The sequence below is a fragment of the Ranitomeya variabilis genome, chromosome 2 (genome assembly GCF_051348905.1).
Source record: "Ranitomeya variabilis isolate aRanVar5 chromosome 2, aRanVar5.hap1, whole genome shotgun sequence".
Lineage (NCBI taxonomy): Eukaryota > Metazoa > Chordata > Amphibia > Anura > Dendrobatidae > Ranitomeya > Ranitomeya variabilis.
Window position 1 is genome coordinate 964657914 of NC_135233.1, and position 12393 is coordinate 964670306.

The window sequence follows — 12393 nt, forward strand, 5'->3', positions numbered from 1 at the left end:
GGAGTGACCAAGCCAGTCTCCAGACCGGAACACAATAGAAAATCTTTGGCGGGAGCTAAAATTCAATGTTCTCCAGCAACAGCCCCAAAACCTGAAAGATCTTGAGAAAATCTATGTATATACAGTATATCTTCACACTGCCCAACTGTTAATTTCTCGCCAGGCCAGGTGGTTCTTATTCTTCTCCTGGTTCAATTTTACCATCCATTTTCTGTCTGGGGAGAGGAACTTACGTGCCAATGCCCTGTCTCTTTCAGTAGTCTCGTCTGAGGATGGGGACAAGCCACATCTAATAGTTCCTTTGAAGAGCCTTTGAATGTTGGCACTGGTGTCCCTAGATCTGGTACCTCCGGGAAAATCTTTTGTACCACCTAATCAGTCAGAGGTTCTCTCGTGGGCACACACTTCCAAATTGGGTGGTGATTTTGGCATTAAATGGATGACTGAACTTCTTGAGAGGTCTTATTGGTGGCATCGGATGACTCGAGATGTCAAGGATTACGTGCAAGCCTGTGTCTTGTGTGCCAGGAATCGGCCTTGCAGGCAGAGACCCGCGCGTTTGCTCTATCCCTTGCCTGTGGCAGATAGGCCCTGGGAGATGGTCAGGATGGACTTTATTGTGGACCTTCCTAAGTCCCATAATAACAGGGTCATTTGGGTTGTCTCTGACCATTTTTCCAAAATGGTACACCTGGTTCCTCTTCGTCGTATACCATCTGCATGGGCTCTGGTGGTATTGTTTATCAAGCACATATTCTGCCTTCACGGGATGCCTGAAAAGATAGTCAGTTACTGGGGTCCTCAGTTCATGTCTCTTTTCTGGAGGAGCTTTGTCTCCTGCTCAGTATTGAGCTCAATTTGTCTTCCGCATGTCATCCTGAGACAAATGGGCTGGTGGAGAGGACCAATCAGACACTGGTCACTTATCTATGGCATTTTGTGTCTGCCAGGCATGACAACTGGTTTTCCCTGCTGCCATGGGCAGAGTTTGCCTTAAACAATGTTGTCTCTAATTCTACAGGGCAGACTTTTTTTCTTCTGAACTACGGTCAGCATTCGTGGGGCCCTGTGCCCTTGCCCATCTCATCTTCCGACCCGAGGGTGGTGGCTGTGCACTGGAAGCTCATGACATCTTGGATCACACACATGATGCAATTAGAGTGTCAAAGGAGAGAATGAGGGCTTCCACCGATGTGCATCGTCGTCCTTCTTCAGTCTTTGCCCCAGGAGATTTAGTGTAGCTGTTAGCTCGTAACATCATGCTGCGTGTAGAGTCCACTAAATTTTCTCCCCACTACTTAGGTCCTTTCAAGGTTCTTGAGCAGGTGAATCCTCTAGTTTATGACCCCAGTCTTCCACCGCACTAGAATATCACCGACACTTTTCATGGGACTCTTTTAAAACCCGTGCATATGTCCCATTTTCTGGGACTCCTGTTGAGAGTTCAGATATGTCATCGGACGATTTTGAGGTCAATGCTATTGTCGGGTCCAAGGTGGTAAAAAAATTTGGGGGGTTAACTGGAAGGGTCAGGGACCAGAGGATGGGATCTGGGAGCCCATTGAGCACATTCGTGCCACTTGGCTTACTACGGCCTAGGAGCATGGATGCCTCGACCGACAGGGCATGAGTGTTTGTGGTGGAACCTAGCATATAAAAGTCTCTCAGCAGCGCACGCAGGCGCACTAATGTTATTTATGTTTAGTGTGTATGGGTGGATACCCTACCACTGTGTATGCACATTTGCGTGTGTCTGTCTATGCTCTAAGACAGTAAACACCGGCAGGCAGGTTGCACACTCATGCGGTTTCATTCCCTTGGCTCAACACCAGAGTATCTACATGCTTTGGGTGCCATTAGGCACAGGTTCCATAGTGTCAGGACTAAGGGGTAACCAGCAGCTTGGCTTAGCATCTGTTTCGTTCCTGTGTGTGGTTAGCACAGTTCATTTTCAGAGCAAGCTCAACCCTCTTGCTATACCTCTCTATGAAGGCAACAGGGTATTGTATCTAGCATCATAAGAGTTCTTTCCTTTGGCTCAGCATCTGCTTCACTTGTGTGTGTGGTTAGCACAGTTGCAGAGCGAGGTCAACTCACATTTCTGTGACGTTAACAAGGTAAAGTACTTAGCATACTTATTGCAGTACCTCTCTGTGTAGTAACAGAGGTTGGTACTCAGTGTTCCTATCACGCTGTGTGGCGTTAACTCAGCATGTCTAAGGTAACACTCGCTGCTTGGTTCCGTCATTGTGCACAAAAGCAGCAGGTTATATCTCTGCACGGTGGCCCAGGGTTGTGATTTCACTTTATTTTATATTTTATTTAGTGCAACCCACCAACCCTAACTCACGCACCCATAAATTAGGTGGGTTCTGATCGTTACAGAAATGCCAAACATGTGGAAACATGTGGATACAAAATTTGGTTTAGGCACTCTGGGGCTCAGAAGGGAGAGGGGCATTTGCATTTGGGAGTGTGGAATTTTCTGAAATTCTTTTGGGGGACAAGGAGCAATAATGTTTTTCCAGAGCCTTTGTGCTACCAGTAGTTTGGAAGACCCTTATATCTCCATTGATCGATGATGGACCTGAGAGGGGCTTTTTTTGTGGATTAATTTGAAGCTTTTGTGTGAAACATTTTACATAACATATATTTATCAAATGTTCTATGCTGAGTTCTTATATCAGAGTTTCCATCTAAATCTCCAAGTGATGTGTTTCAGACATAGCCCCCAAAGGATTCATTCACTATAGTGAGGTAGCAGAGTTACTGTGGACTATGTCTGGCCTTTCTTCAGAAATGTCATTCTTTTCAAAAGTGCACAATACTGTGGCCAATGGCACTTTTATGCACGCCTTAAAAGACAGACACCACAGGATCACAAGTCAGACGCTGCCTCCTTTTGCTACATTTTAGTGTTATCTTCCTCCTGGCATTTCCATTTGAATTACATATTTCAGAGATTTATACTGAAACTCCGGTCTAAACGCTCAGTGCAACGTGCAGGATACATGAGAGCCGAGTCTTACTGATATTTTGGGGAGGCAGAATGAACAAATCGCCTGGACATATCTATACGTCCAAGGTTGATAAGTATTAACTAAACTGGACATATGGATACATACAAGGTCATGAAGGGGTTAAAGAAACCTGACAGCTGATACATCCTGCCCACTACATGGGCAGCATGCATGAGGCACCGGTTGTATGATATCAGTCAAACACGTTTTACTTTGAAATCCTGCAGTGTTTCAGAGAAAAACACATTGAAAACTAATTGGACAGGCAAGTCCCCAGTGACTTCCCTCCACTCACTGTCTTTAAGTGACAGGTCTCTCCCTGCATGCATGTATATGGAGAGACATATCACTTCAGAAGAGTGGGCAAAGTGAAGCCACCAGGTTCCCAACTGTCTGAATAGTCTGCCATGTGACTCTGTCCCCTGCAGCTTTTAAAATGTTTTTTCTCTAAAACACTGTAGTGTTTCAGTCAAAAATATATGGCTGAAATTATACAGTGAATAACTGATACATGCTGCTCATGGATCAGCAGCTGTCAGGTTCCCATTAAACGCTCCTCCTAGTTTGCAGTTGTAGTGTACTTAGATTAAAATATTGCCTTTAAGGTGCTGTAACTGTAGTATTTCACAGATCAATGAACTAACAGTCACATAGCTATGTAAGTACAGCAAGTCTCTGTCTCGCCTGAAACTTAGGATTATTACACAGGTCAACAAAAAAAATTTTTTTTTCTGGTGTCCAAAATATTTTAATGAATTTGGGGTATTTTTGGGGTGCTGATTCTGAATATGCTATCAGTTTTGCCAGATTGGCTCAAGTTTTTGACATTTTTGGTATCTTATTTATAGCACTTGTTGGTAAATGCGACGCATCATCTCATTAATTTCTTTGGATTAGTACTTGAACTGAGCAGTTCTCAATATAGTTTTGTGTTAATTAGTGTTCTAAAAGTTTGTTCATAGCTTGATTTTTGCACTAACTTTATGTTGTTGTCTGTTTTCCAGTGAAAAGCATGAACTCATCAAGAAGAAGTTGTCTTAACGATCCAGACTCATTCTGTTACATTTGTGGTGAATACACACTGCCAAAACATAGAAGAAACATAACAGACTTCGTAAAAAAAGTGTATTTTGCCTATTTTGGGGTTATGCTTGGGGACCAAGACAAGTTTTGGGCACCACACATAGTGTGCAAAGCATGTATCGAATTATTACGAAAATGGAGCAAAGGACAAAGAAAAAGCTTCAAATTTGGTGTTCCAATGGTGTGGAGAGAGCCAAAAAATCATCATGATGACTGTTATTTCTGTGCAGTGCAAGTGCAAGGATTCAATAAGCATAAGAAACGAAAATGGGAGTAACATGGAATCTGCAAGAAGGCCGGTCCCTCATTGTGAAGATGTGCCTGTACCTGTGTTTACCATAAATAACAGTCATCATGATGATTTTTTGGCTCTGGCTGCAAATTTCAGAGAAGGTCTTTCTGAGGCTGTTAAGAATGTTATGGTGGGGTTTCCCACCCCTACAAGTCTGAATGATTCTATGGCTTTAGCCATTCAGGTTGATCGGCGTTTGCGGGAGCGCAAATCTGCGTGCTCATCCTTTGGCGGTATTTTCTGAACAGAGACCTGAGTCTATGCAATGTGACCGAACTCTGACCAGAATTCAGCGACAAAGTCATAGACGTCAAAATGGGTTGTGCTTTTACTGTGGTGATTCTACTCATGTTATCTCAGCATGCTCTAAACGCTTAAAAAAAATCGCTAAACCTGTCACCATTGGTACTATGCAGCCTAAATTTATTTTGTCTGTTACTTTGATTTGTTCTTTGTCATCCTACCCGGTTATGGCTTTTGTGGATTCGAGTGCTGCCCTGAATCTGATGGATTTGTCGTTTGCCAGGCGCTGTGGTTTTGTCCTGGAGCCTTTGGAATTTCCCATTCCTCTGAGGGGAATTGATGCTACGCCATTGGCTGAGAATAAGCCTCAGTATTGGACGCAAATGACCATGTGCATGACTCCCGTACATCAGGAGGTGATTCGCTTTCTTGTTCTGCATAATTTGCATGATGTTGTCGTTTTGGGTCTGCCATGGCTGCAGGCTCATAATCCAGTTTTAGATTGGAAAGCTATGTCTGTGTCAAGTTGGGGTTGTCAGGGAATTCATGGCGATGCTCCGTTGGTGTCTATTGCTTCTTCCACTCCTTCTGAGGTCCCTGAGTTTTTGTCTGACTACCAGGATGTATTTGATGAACCCAGGTCCAGTGCCCTGCCCCCTCATAGGGATTGTGACTGTGCTATAAATTTAATTCCTGGTAGTAAATTCCCTAAGGGACGACTTTTTAATCTGTCTATACCAGAGCATGCCGCGATGCGGAGTTATATAAAGGAGTCTTGGGAGAAGGGACATATTCGCCCATCCTCTTCCCCTCTTGGTGCAGGATTTTTTTTTGTGGCCAAGAAGGACGGTTATTATCGTCTTCTGAATAAAATCACAGTCAAATTTCAGTATCCTTTACCAATATTGTCTGATTTGTTTGCTCAGATTAAGGGTGCCAGTTGGTTCACCAAGATAGATCTCCGTGGTGCGTATAACCTTGTGCGCATTAAGCAGGAAGATGAATGGAAAACAGCATTTAATATGCCTGAAGGCCATTTTGAGTACTTGGTGATGCCTTTTGGACTCTCTAATGCTCCTTCTGTGTTTCAGTCTTTCATGCATGACATCTTCTGAGAATATCTGGATAAATTTATGATTGTTTATCTGGATGACATTTTGGTCTTTTTTGATGATTGGGAGTCCCATGTGAAGCAGGTCAGGATGGTGTTTCAGGTCCTGCGTGCTAATGCTTTATTTGTGAAGGGCTCAAAATGCCTCTTCGGAGTACAGAAGGTCTCCTTTTTGGGTTTTATTTTTTCTCCTTCTACTGTGGAGATGGACCCAGTCAAGGTCCAGGCTATTCATGACTGGACTCAGCCCACGTCTGTTAAGAGTCTTCAGAAGTTCTTGGGTTTTGCTAATTTTTACCGTCGTTTCATCGCTAATTTTTCTAGTGTGGTTAAACCTTTGACGGATTTGACCAAGAAGGGTTCTGATGTGACTAATTGGTCTCCTGCGGCCGTGCAGGCCTTTCGGGAGCTGAAGCACCGGTTTTCTTCAGCTCCAGTCTTATGTCAGCCAGATGTCTCTCTCCCCTTCCAGGTCGAGGTTGATGCTTCTGAGATTGGAGCAGGGGCTGTTTTGTCGCAGAGAAGCTCTGATGGCTCTGTGATGAAACCATGTGCTTTCTTTTCAAGAAAGTTTTCGCCTGCCGAGCGGAATTATGATGTTGGTAATCGGGAGTTGTTGGCTATGAAGTGGGCATTTGAGGAGTGGCGACATTGGCTCGAAGGAGCTAAACATCGTGTGGTGGTCTTGACTGATCACAAAAATCTGATTTACCTTGAATCTGCCAAGCGCCTGAATCCTAGACAGGCTCGTTGGTCGTTGTTTTTCTCCCGTTTCAACTTCGTGGTCTCATATCTGCCTGGTTCGAAGAACGTGAAAGATGATGCACTTTCTAGGAGTTTTGTGCCTGACTCTCCTGGAGTTTCTGAGCCGGCTGGTATTCTCAGAGAGGGAGTGATTTTGTCTGCCATTTCCCCAGATTTGCGACGAGTGCTGCAGAAATTTCAGGCGGATAGACCTGACCGTTGTCCACCAGAGAGACTGCTTGTCCCAGATAGATGGACCAGCAGAGTTATTTCCGAGGTTCATTCTTCGGTGTTGGCAGGTCATCCTGGGATTTTTGGTACCAGAGATTTGGTGGCTAGGTCCTACTGGTGGCCTTCCTTGTCACGGGATGTGCGTTCCTTTGTGCAGTCTTGTGGGATTTGTGCTCGGGCTAAGCCTTGCTGTTCTCGTGCCAGCGGTTTGCTTTTGCCTTTGCCTATTCCGAAAAGGCCTTGGACGCACATTTCCATGGATTTTATTTCGGATCTTCCGGTATTTCAGAAAATGTCTGTCATCTGGGTGGTGTGTGATCGTTTTTCCAAGATGGTCCATTTGGTGCCCTTGCCTAAGTTGCCTTCTTCCTTCGATTTGGTTCCTCTATTTTTTCAGAATGTGGTTCGCTTGCACGGCATTCCTGAAAATATTGTGTCTGATAGAGGATCCCAGTTTGTGTCCAGGTTTTGGCGGACTTTTTGTGCTAAGATGGGCATTGATTTTTCTTTTTCGTCGGCCTTCCATCCTCAGACTAATGGCCAAACCGAGCGAACTAATCAGACGTTGGAAACTTATTTGAGATGTTTTGTTTCTGCTGATCAGGATGATTGGGTGACTTTTTTGCCATTGGCCGAGTTTGCCCTTAATAATCGGGCTAGTTCTGCTATTTTGGTTTCGTCTTTTTTCTGCAATTCTGGTTTCCATCCTCATTTTTCCTCGGGTCAGGTTGAGCCTTCTGACTGTCCTGGGGTGGATTCTGTGGTGGATAGGTTGCAGCAGATTTGGAACCATGTGGTGGACAATTTGAGGTTGTCACAAGAGAAGGCTCAGCGCTTTGCCAACTGCCGCCGCGGTGTGGGTCCCCGACTTCGTGTTGGGGATTTGGTGTGGCTGTCTTCTCGGTATGTTCCTATGAAGGTCTCCTCTCCTAAATTCAAGCCTCGCTTCATCGGTCCTTATAAGATCTTGGAAATCCTTAACCCGGTGTCTTTTCGTTTGGATCTCCCAGCATCATTTGCCATTCATAATGTGTTCCATAGGTCTTTGTTGCGGAGGTATGTGGTACCTGTGGTTCCTTCTGTTGAGCCTCCTGCTCCGGTGCTGGTCGAGGGCGAATTGGAGTACGTGGTGGAGAAGATTTTGGATTCTCGTATCTCTAGACGGAGGCTTCAGTATTTGGTGAAGTGGAAGGGCTATGGTCAGGAGGATAATTCCTGGGTTGTCGCCTCTGATGTTCATGCGGCCGATTTGGTTCGTGCCTTCCACGCGGCTCGTCCTGATCGCCCTGGGGGTCTTGATGAGGGTTCGGTGACCCCTCCTCAAGGGGGGGGTACTGTTGTGAACTCTGTTTTTGGGCTACCTCTAGTGGTCACAAGCGGTACTGGGTAGTGTTGTCTTTCTGCAGGTTGGCAGCATCAGCTGGTTCGTTATCCTTGGTTGGTTTCCTATTTAGCTCACCTGGATACTCAGTTCCTTGCCTGCTCTCAATGTATTCAGTGCTCTTCAGATTCCTTGTGACTACCTTGCTCCCAGTCTCTCCAAGACAAGCTAAGTTTTTGTTTGATCATTTTTTGATTATCAGCATTTATTATGTTTTTAGTCCAGCTCGCTAAAATGTGATTTCCTCGCTTGCTGGTTGCTCTAGGGGACTGAGTTTCTCCCCCCACACGGTTAGTTGGTGCGGGGGTTCTTGAAATCTCAGTGTGGATATTTTGTAAGGGTTTTTTACTGACCGCACAGACCCCTTTACTATTTTCTGCTATCTAGTATTAGTGGGCCTCATTTGCTAAATCTGTTTTCACCCCTGTGTATGTGCCTTCCTCTTACCTCACCGTTATTATATGTTGGGGGCTTCTATATCTTTGGGGATTATTTCTCTGGAGGCAAGAGAGGTCTTTCTTTCTCTCTAGGGGTAGTTAGTTCCTCATGCTGGCTCGAGACGTCTAGGATTTTTAGGCACGTTCACCGGCTACTTCTAGTGTGTTTGGATAGGTTCAGATTTGCGGTCAGTCCAGTTTGCCACCTCCCTAGAGCTTGTCCTATGTATGTTACTTAGCTGGAGTAATTTGTGATCCTCAACCACTAAGGATCATAACAGTCTCCCGGTACTTACCTACACTCAAACTTCGATCCTCACAAGATCTAATTCTCTACTCCCCTCTTATCTCTTCTTCCCACAAACACATGCAAGACTTCTCCTGCGCTTCCCCCATACTCTGGAATTCTCTACCCCAACACATCAGACTCTCACCTACCATAGAAATATTTAAAAAGAACCTGAAGACTCACCTCTTCTGATAAGCCTACAGCCTTCAGTGATCCTCAACCTACTGAACCACCACAGAGCCAGCTCTACCCTCTCCTAGTGTATCTGCAGCGCCCCTGAGTCCTGGTTGCTGCAGTTATGTCGTTCTTCCACCAAGAGGAGTTAAATTTATGTCTGATGGCACTAAAGGAGTTCATCTTTCCAGGTATCACGGCATCACAACACATTTCACACTCCAATCCACCAGGGGGAGCCATGCTCCTATCTAGTAGGGCACTCCTCACAGAAGGGTAAAACTGGTGGGTTGGATAGAAAGTTAGGGAGACGCTGGCTGGGCTTTGCCCAGGCAACACCTGTCAGGCAGACAGGGGGAAAGGAGGAACATCTGAGCTGCAGACAGAGGGTCCTGTCAGGGGTGGGATCCTGACAGAGGCCTAGCACGAGATAGAAATCTACGGAGCTGCGCCTGCCCCACATGCGGCAGTATCCTAAGAAAGGACACGAAGAGAAGTGTATTGTAGAGAGTGAGAAATGAAGTCACAGCACAAGGAGATAATACCGGGAGGAGTTCTGCCCCGAGATCGGCAGCCTCCTTCTGAGGCGCGTAGCCGGTGGCCGGAACACCGAGGGAGTAATTGACTCTATGCATTACTTCAGAGACCGGCAGGACAGTCAATTCCAAGTTGGCTGCCTGACCTAAATACCTAAGAAGACACGGTGGAAAATTGTGGGGGTCGGGGTGTCTCTAGGGTCCCTATAAACAAGCCTCAGGCCATCCCAGTCATACGGGTTCGTCCTATCCATACCATCTGGAGGACAGAGAGAGAGAACATCAGAAACATCCACGAAAGTTGTGAGGACTATCCCGTGGTGCTCAGCAGGGAAGTACTACAACACCCAGGCGCGAGTAGGAAGGCTACTGATTTCCACCTGGTTAAGAGAACTCTGGATATGCCTTCGGACCAGCCGGACTTAGCCCTCTAATTGGACACCCCTCAAACGGCCACGGACTGGGTCTGGCCACCGTGATATCCCCAGAACCGAGAGGGACCCGGTGCGTGCCGAGTATCCCATTGCCCTTAACGTGGAGGCGCTCCATATCCTTACCCATCCCCTGCAGACTGTGAGCCCTCGTGGGCAGGGTCCTCCCTCCTTCTGTACCTGTTAGTGCCTTGATTTTTGCTCATGTTTAATGTATTTGTCTATATTTGCTCCCTTTTTCACATGAAAAGCGCCACGGAATAAATGGCGCTAAAAAAATGTATAATAATAATAATAATTACTAAAAATGTAATCCAACCGACAGGTTGTCTTGTGTGAAAAAGTGATTGCCCATTAAACGTAATAACTGGTTGTGCCACCCTTAGAGCAGCAACTGCAATCAAGTGTTTGCGATAACTGGTAATGAGTAGGGTTGAGCGAAACGGATCGGACATTTTCAAAAATCGCCGACTTTCGGCAAAGTCGGGTTTCGTGAAACCTGACCCGATCCCAGCGTGGGATCGGCCATGCTGTCGGCAATCTTCGCGCCAAAGTCGCATTTCGTATGACGCTTTCAGTGCCATTTCTCAGCCAATGAAGGTGGACGCAGAGTGTGGGCAGCGTGATGACATAGGTCTTGGTCCCCACCATCTTAGAGAAGGGCATGATAGTGATTGGCTTGCTTTCTGTGGCGTCACAGGGGCTTTAAACGGGCATGCATGTCGACCGCCATCTTACTTCTGCTGATCTGAGCATAGGGAGAGGTTGCTGCAGCTTCGTCAGAAGCAGGGGTATTGATAGGGAGGAAATATTAACCCCCAAACCGCTTGTGCTGTAGCGATTTCCACTGTCCAACACCACCTTTTCTTTGCAGGGACAGTGGAGGCTAGATTTCTGTGCATCAGCTCTGTAGCTTACAAGGCTGACTGATAGCTGCATTGCTGTTTGTACGCCGCTGTGCAAACCAACTGCTTTTTTAAAAGCAAAAGTCCTGTTGCTCCTTTCTGCACCATTCTATTGTTTATTTGTCCACACTTTTGTGTGCAGCAGTCCTTTTTATTGCTGGCTGCCATAATTTTCCTGAGATAATTGTAATGAGATTGTTATTGTAGTACAGTCCCTTTTTTATATATATATCTTCCAGCCATTTTCTGCCACTAAAACTGTGTAGTGTAACACAGTGGGCCTGATTTTTCCAGCAGTCTCCCACACATAAAAATGGAGATTTATATTGCCATTAAGTGCATCTGCGTCAGTCTTGTTTGTGGTATATCTGCCAGCCACTTTCTGCCACTGAAGCTGTGTAGTGTAATACAGTGGGCCTAATTTTTCCAGCAGTCTCCCACACATAAAAAGGGAGATTTATATTGCCACTAAGTGCATCTGCGTCAGTCCTGTTTGTGGTATATCTGCCAGCCACTTTTTGCCACTGAAACTATGTAGTGTAATACAGTGGGCCTGATTTTTCCAGCAGTCTCCCACACATAAAAAGGGAGATTTATATTGCCACTAAGTGCATCTGTGTCAGTCCTGTTTGTGGTATATCTGCCAGCCACTTTCTGCCACTGAAGCTGTGTAGTGTAATACAGTGGGCCTGTTTTTTGCAGCAGTTTCCCACACAAAAAATGGAGATTTATATTGCCACTAAGTGCATCTGCGTCAGTCCTGTTTGTGATATATGTGCCAGCCACTTTCTGCCACTAAAGCTGTGTAGTGTAATACAATGGGCCTAATTTTTCCAGCAGTCTCCCATAAATAAAAAGGAAGATTTATATTGCCACTAAGTACATCTGCATCAGTCCTGTTTGTGGTATATGTGCCAGCCACTTTCTGCCACTGAAGCTGTGTAGTGTAATACAGTGGGCCTGATTTTTCCAGCAGTCTCCCACACAAAAAAAGGGAGATTTATATTGCCACTAAGTGCATCTGCGTCATTCCTGTTTGTGGTATATCTGCAAGCCACTTTCTGCCACTGAAGCTGTGAAGTGTAATACAGTGGGCCTGTTTTTTTCAGCAGTCTCCCAAACATAAAAAGGAGATTTATATTGCCACTAAGTGCGTCTGCGTCAGTCCTGTTTGTGGTATATGTGCCAGCCACTTTCTGCCACTGAAGCTGTGTAGTGTAATACAGTGGGCCTGTTTTTTGCAGCAGTTTCCCACACAAAAAAAGGGCGATTTATATTGCCACTAAGTGCATCTGCGTCAGTCCTGTTTGTGATATATGTGCCAGCCACTTTCTGCCACTAAAGCTGTGTAGTGTAATACAATCTGCCTAATTTTTCCAGCAGTCTCCCATAAATAAAAAGGAAGATTTATATTGCCACTAAGTACATCTGCATCAGTCCTGTTTGTGGTATATCTGCCAGCCACTTTCTGCCACTGAAGCTGTGTAGTGTAATACAGTGGGCCTGATTTTTCCAG